This window comes from Suricata suricatta, chromosome 1 (genome assembly GCF_006229205.1).
Source record: "Suricata suricatta isolate VVHF042 chromosome 1, meerkat_22Aug2017_6uvM2_HiC, whole genome shotgun sequence".
Lineage (NCBI taxonomy): Eukaryota > Metazoa > Chordata > Mammalia > Carnivora > Herpestidae > Suricata > Suricata suricatta.
The window spans coordinates 20661627-20668829 of NC_043700.1; the positions used below are offsets into that span (position 1 = coordinate 20661627).

At 36.3% G+C, this 7203-nt stretch overlaps 1 pseudogene; it reads right to left on the reverse strand.

The window, feature by feature from the left end:
* Positions 1 to 4175: 4175 nt before the first annotated feature.
* On the reverse strand, positions 4176 to 4763 carry LOC115300518 (annotated as a pseudogene).
* Positions 4764 to 7203: the final 2440 nt, after the last annotated feature.

The following is a 7203-nucleotide window of genomic DNA, read 5'->3' on the forward strand; positions in this document are numbered from 1 at the left end:
CTAGAACATTTAATGTTATCCTCAAAATGTAACATTATTTTAAACATGAGTTTTTTCCTCCTAATTTATTCTTTTTAATATTGGAGTTGAAACAGAAGCAGGATTCAGAATAATGTCTTTTAAAATTTAATGTAGTAATTTTAATATTTAAGAAGTACACTGATGATTGATCATTTAATTTCAAGTAGCAAATATGCAAATACATGTTATATTTATTCTCATATGGTGTTCAATTTTAAAAGAATAAGGAATTTTTTCACTCCCTCAGAATGAATGATGACACACCCTGGTTGAAAAATCATCCAATATTACCCAAATTAAAGGTTATCAAAGTTTTAATCAAGTTTGTCTTCAGCTCTGAAAGGTTGGAAATTGGTTAAGGGTAGAAAAAGTTGAGATAATTTCTTGGTGCAGAGCACACGGGACTGCACTGACTTAGAATGTGGTGACAATGAGTAAACTAAGGTTAGCTATGAAATTGGATGAATTATTTAAGACCCAGATAAAATATAATCTCCTCTAGAGATTAATCAGTTTCTAAACATTGAACAAGAGTAGATGGAACAAAAAGACCTTGTTTGTCTTGGAAAGCCTGGAAAAGAATAAGAAATATTTTAGAGGTAAGCTAATTGAGGAATGTGGGACCACAGCTGGGAACTTACCAACTGTTGTGTGTCTAATTTATGTTATAAAATATCTTCACTAACTGTAAAAATAATTTTCCTCCTAAAATAACCATTTTACTGTACATTTTCCATTACACTAAAACTAACCATTTTCCACTGTATTGTAAGATATACAACTGTTAAGGTTCATACCTGTGCATGTTTTCCCAGTCCCCGCTTGTGTAGTTAATTAATACTTGCAGATACTTGGTGAATGGTCTATCTTTCTAGAGTTGGAAAATAACTTACCATTCATGGGATGTCACTTAGAAGCACTGAGAAAAATCATGAACAAATCTTGAGGAAGACAAACCTCAAGCCCATCAGCCTAAAGCGAGGCATTCTCTTGGTCTCTAGAAAGACTCATGTTCTAGGAAAGGGTGTGGGGCCACTTCTGCTGGTTCTGAGTATTTGGACAACTTTGTACTCTGACTTAATCATAGGAGGCTTGTCACATATGCTAATTTGACTTTCTCTGGAACTTTTTTACTCTCATGATTAGATCCTGGACTCAATTTTCAGCATAGTCTGTTCACTGCTGCTGAAAACAAAAGATCCTTTAGATACTGACATGGAGACCTTCTGGCTTTCACACCATGCCCTGAATTAGTAATTGACTAATATGAGCCAGCCATTTCCTTCCTTAAAGATTTCCGCTCCAAGAGGAGCTGATCTCATAATTCTTCTAGATTTACCAATTTATGCATGTCTTTATTGATTTCGCCAGTCCCTTCCCCAGTTCACTTCAGGTTACTGCGCAGATAGGCATCATAGTCATTCTTAATCACACCTCTTCTAATAGGACCCCTGTTGCCATGTGGCATATGAGAAAACCAATTCTAAAATCCTACCCTGAGAGATCTGTTCTCTAGGACTCCTTCTGAGGCCAGCCTTTGATTTGAGTTCCCTCAGAAGCAATCTTTGGAATTAATATTTAAATATAAGTAGTTTATTTGGGAAAGAGAAGTCAGAAAACAACAGGGAAGTGGGGGAGGTAAGAGAGGAAAGACATGAAATCTAGTCCAATGGTCTTATCAAGTAAGTTATCCCGGTGGGCAGCTGCAGCTCAGACCTGTTGGGGACATCTGAGAAGTTGCAGAACAAGCCTCAAAATCTTAGAAAGGTGAAAGATCTGGGAAATTCTCCAGGTAATATTCAATGTGAAACAGCTGTACCATATTTAATGATATTCAAGGAAAGAAATTCTGAGCAAGAATTTTATAATTAACTAGCTTTTCTTTCAAATCAAAAATCTACAGAGAAACAATGTTGAATGCACGATACCTAAAAAGTATTGACTTCCTGATGATTCTACTGCTAGAGGATGTGCTTCATTTCAACCACAGATGATTGTGGAAACCACACCAGACAGAAACTGATTGGTGGTGAGTGTTGAATATCTTCATTGGAAAATTATTAACAAAGAAAGGCTGACATAAAATGACAAATATATATTACATATATATACATATATATATGATAATGATGAAATGGCTAAACTAACAAAAAATAGGAAAAGAGTTATTACAAAATGAGCCCATTTATTGCCTCCTAGATTATAATTTAAAGTAAAAACAGGGGTGCCTGGGTGGCTCAGTCAGTTAAGCGTCTGGCTTTGGCTCAGGTCATAATCTCATGGTTTGTGGGTTCGAGCCCCACATTGGGCTCTGTGCTGACAGCTAGCTCAGATCCTGGAGCCTGCTTCAGATTCTGTATCTCCCTCTCTCTCTGATTCTCCCTGATTACTCTTTCTCTCTCTGTCTCTCAAAAATTAAAAAAAAAAAAACATTAAAAAAAAGTAAAAACATATTTCTAGTGTTGACACATTAAGGAACAGCTTAAGCATATTTATGAACACAAAGATATATGACCCAAAAAGGTAATACTGTTGACTAAAGTAGTATAATGGGAGAGAAGAAGGGAAGAAGGACAAGAAATTTTATTGATAAAAGAAATACATAATGTATACATAAATATACACACATGCATATATACATATGTACATAAAATACTATTATATTTTTCTTAACATTTTAAAAGTATTTTATCTCAGATTATTTAGATTGGCAGGTATAAAGCTACAGATGGAGAAATAGTTTATATGACATGAAGTACCAAATTAGTTTTGCTACTTAAAATCTATTTCACATTTTCCCCCAGCATTTTAAAATGGCAAATGTTGTTTCTGGGAAGGTATCCAGGTTTACATGGATTTTATTTCTTTGACCAATGATTTCATCCTTTTATGAAGCAAAGTCTAAATATATTTTTCAGTGACATTTCAAAAACTTGTATGCAGCCTAGCCTTTGAAAAATGCACATATTCTCTTGCAAACTCTCTTTGCCCAGAAGAGGGCATTAGATAGAAGCTTATTTTATCTTCAGAATCTTCATATTAAACTGAGGCTCAAGGGTGTGTTTAAAAACCTAAAATCGAATTCATCATCTCACCCTTAACTGTCTTAAACCAATTGTATTTTCTGATGTTCTTTTTTTCTGATGGCATCCTGCTTTTCCAAGTGCATCACATTTAAAAGTTTGGAACTTCCTGTTATTATGGCATACATTGGTCACCACTTGCCTTAACATATTATTTTCACAGTGCATCCTCACATTTTCTATCCTCTCTTTCCATTCTGGAGTCACTGCCATCTAAGGTCCTTGAAAGTGCAAGCCGTCTCACGGGAAATGTCTCCCTCACACACTGTGTGCACTGCTGTTATGTGAAGCCTTTCAAAACTCTACCCTTATTATGTCACTTTTCTCCTTGGAAAATTTCAGTAATCTCACATAAATCCAGACTCTTTGACCTAACACCTAATAACCACACAAACTCTCTAAGCCTTTTTTTCCCTCATAGATGATTATTTATTTATTTATTAGAATTGGTTTATTACATTTTTATTGAGGTATAAATGACATACATAATGTTAGTTTCAGCTGTACAAAAGAGTGATTCATTCATTCTTTCTTTTTTTTTTAAAGATAACTGTCTTTTTACTAGTCCCATTTTACATGTGTATACGTGTATATATATATCTTTATATATATCTTCATTGAGGTATCATTGAAACATTTTTCCCCAGCTTTACTTTGATACAATTGATACATTAGCAGCATTGTGCAAGTTTAAGGTTTACATGAAGGTGTTGATTTGATACATTTACATATTGTAAATTGACAACCACTGTGGCATTAGCTGACGTCCCCGTGCTGACACGATTATTTTTTTTTGTGGTGTACATAATGTTACACTTCCGCGTCTTCTGATGACTCGATACGTCCAACTAGACACTATCCTAAGTAAGACATGAAACATCACTTTCCCCAGTAAGTTTTACTGTCTCTTTACACTTAATTCCACCACACGGGCATGGGCATTTTTGTGTCTTCTTTTTCTTGGAGCATCATGGTTTTGAACTACGTCCATGCTGTGTAGCTCTTGTATCTGTCCCTTGTTTGGGCATCGTCGCCAATCATGACAACATGTGACTTTGTGTCTAGCTTCTCTCATCCATTCTTTGTGGTGGTGGAATGGAAGGGATTAGCAGTGAAGCTTGTGGAAAGAATCTGAGCTTCCTAAATGGGACAAAGGGAGTAGATGTTAGGATCTTGGCAGCAGCCAAAGTGGACTATTTTGTGGCCAACAGAATGGTGAGGGAGAGACTTCAAATTGGGGCATATGCGGAGTTGGAAGGAAGGCATTGGATGATCTGTGTAAACCAGGGAGGTGGGGTGGGCGCCGCTAGAGGCTCCTGGAGGTGCCTCCATGTCTCTCTGGGAAGAGCTGGTCTTGAGGTCCACCCCAGCTAATGGCTCTTGTTCTTGCTTTTGCTGCATATGCCTGCATTGGGCTTTCTTGAGTTTTGCTCTATGGTTCTTGAACCAAACCTGCAGCACTGTCGGATGCATGTCCAGTTTTGAGGCCATCTCCTTCTGCAGGTTGGGAGGAGGGTACGGGTTCTGACTGAACTAGAATTCCAAGGCTTTCAGTTGGTCCTCAGTGAACATTGTTTGCTTCCTGTGTGAATGCTTCTGGTGCTTTCCTTTAGGAAGAACCTCTGGGTCTGACATCCTGAGATCCAGATGCATTCCCATGCTTTGCTCCTGTGACAGTGATTCATTATTTCTATATTTTGTGAAATGATCCACAAAAAATCTAGTTAATATCCAGTATCGTGCACAGTTAGAATTTTTTTCTTGTGATGAAAACTTTTAAGATTTACTATCACAGCAACTTTGAGATCTATGATACAGTATTATTAGCTATAGCCACCATCCTATACCCCTGTGATTTACGTACTTTATAACTGGAAGTTTATACCTTTTAATTCCTTTCACCCATTTTGCTCATTTTTCACCCCTACCTCTGGCAACCACCAATTTGCTCTCTGTAACTATGAGCTTGGCTTATTTTCTTTTTTTCTTTTCAGTTTCCACATAGAAGTGAGATTTTATGGCATTTGTCTTTCTCTGACTTCTTTCACTCAAGATAATGCCCTCAGAGTTCATTCATGTTATTGCGAATGGCAAGATTTTATTTTATTTTCTATCAATGAGTAATATGCCATTGTATATACTCACAACCTCTTCATTCATTCAATGATAGAGACTTAGACTGTTTTCATATCTTGGATATTGCAAACAATGCTGCAGTAAACATTGGGCTGCATATATTTTTTCAAGCTAGTGATTTTTTTTCCTTTGGGTAAATACCCAGAAGTGAAATTGCTGGATCTTATGGTAGTTCTAATTTCTTTTTTTTTCCTTTTTTTTTTTTTTTTTTTTGAGGAAACTTCATACTGTTTTCCATTGTGGCTGCCCCAGTTAGCAGTCCCACCAACAGTGCAGGAAAGTTCTCCTTTCTCTACATCCTGGCCAATACTTGTTGTTTTCTTGTGTTGTTAATTTTAGCCATTCTGGTGGGAGGTGGTATCTCATTGTAGTTTTGATTTGTATTTCTCTGATGATGAGTGATGCTGAGCATCTTTTTATGTGTCTGTTGACCATTTGCGTCTTCTATGGAAAAATGACTATTTGTTTTCATTGACCTTTTTTTAAATGTATAGTTTGCTCTTTGGGTGTTTGGTTGTATGTGTTTTTATACATTTATATCAAGCCTTTATCAAATATATGACTTTTAAATATTTTCTCCATTTTAGTGGGTTGTCTTTTCATTTTCTTGGTGAAGAGGTTTTTAGTTTGATATAGTCTCACGTGTTTATTTCTTGGTTTTGTTACCTTTGATTTGGTTTCATATCCAAAAAATCAGCACAAAGACCAATGTCAAGGAACTTACTGCATGTGTTTTCTTCCAAAGTATGATGGTCTCAGGTCTTACATTCAAGTCTTTAATCCATTTTCAGTTACTTTGTGTGTGTGGTGTAAGATGGTGGGTCAGGTTCATTCTTTTGCAGGTGGCTGTCCAGTTTCTTCAACATCAATATCATTTATTGCAGATACTGTCATTTCCCCTTTATATTTTCTTAGCTCTTTTGTCATAAAATGGGGGCTCTCTGTTTCAGTCCATAGATCTGTTTCTTATGCAAATACCATACTGTTTTAATTACTATAGCTTTGTAATATAGCTTGCATTCAAGGTGCAAAAGCCCCCAGCTTTATTCTTCTGTCTCAAGATTTCATGGTTCTATAAAAAGTTTAGAATTTTTGTTCTATCTCTACAAAACATGCCATTGGTGTTTGGATAGGTATTGCTTCAAATCTGTAGATTTCTTAGGATGTTATGAACATTTCAGCAGTATTAATTCTTTCAATCAATCAGCCTGGAATATGTTTACATTTATTTGTATCATATTTAATTTCTTTCATCATTGTCTTGTGGCCCTCAGTGTACAGTTTCACTTTCTTGTCTAAATTTATTCCTAGTTTTTTTCATTTGTATATAGCTATAAATGTGATTGATTTCTAATTATTTTGGCTAGGACTTCCAAAACTATGTTGAATAAAAATTACAAAAGTGAATATATCCTTATCTTATTCCTGGCCCTTGTGAAAAATATTTCAGCTTTTCACCCTTGAGTACGGCACTAGCTGTGGGCTTATCATAAATGGCCTTTATTATGTTGAAGTGTGTTATCTCTTTACACGTTTTGTTTTATCATAAATGGCTGTTCAATTTTATCAGATGATTTTTCTGTATTTACTGTGATAATCATATCTCTTTATATTCAACATTTGTTAGTGTGGTATGTCACATTATTTGATTTGTGGATTCTTATCTCAGTATCCTAAGATATACCTCATTTCCCATGGCAGAAGTTGCAAAAACTTGAGCTCCAGATGAGTGTGCAGGCTCCTTTGTTGGAGACAGTGGTGAGCGGTCGTGAGGCAGAGCCGGACCACAGAGATGGTGTCCCCCAGCCTACATTCCCTGAGAGCAGCTTTGTAGCCTTTAGATGTGTGCCGGACCTGAAGCCAACACTTAACGCCAAAGGTCCAGGCCCAACAAGTAGGACTCTTCCATGGAAAGGCTTAGAGTGTGTTTCAGCCTCCTGTTTGTGTAGTGCCCTGGGGTCAG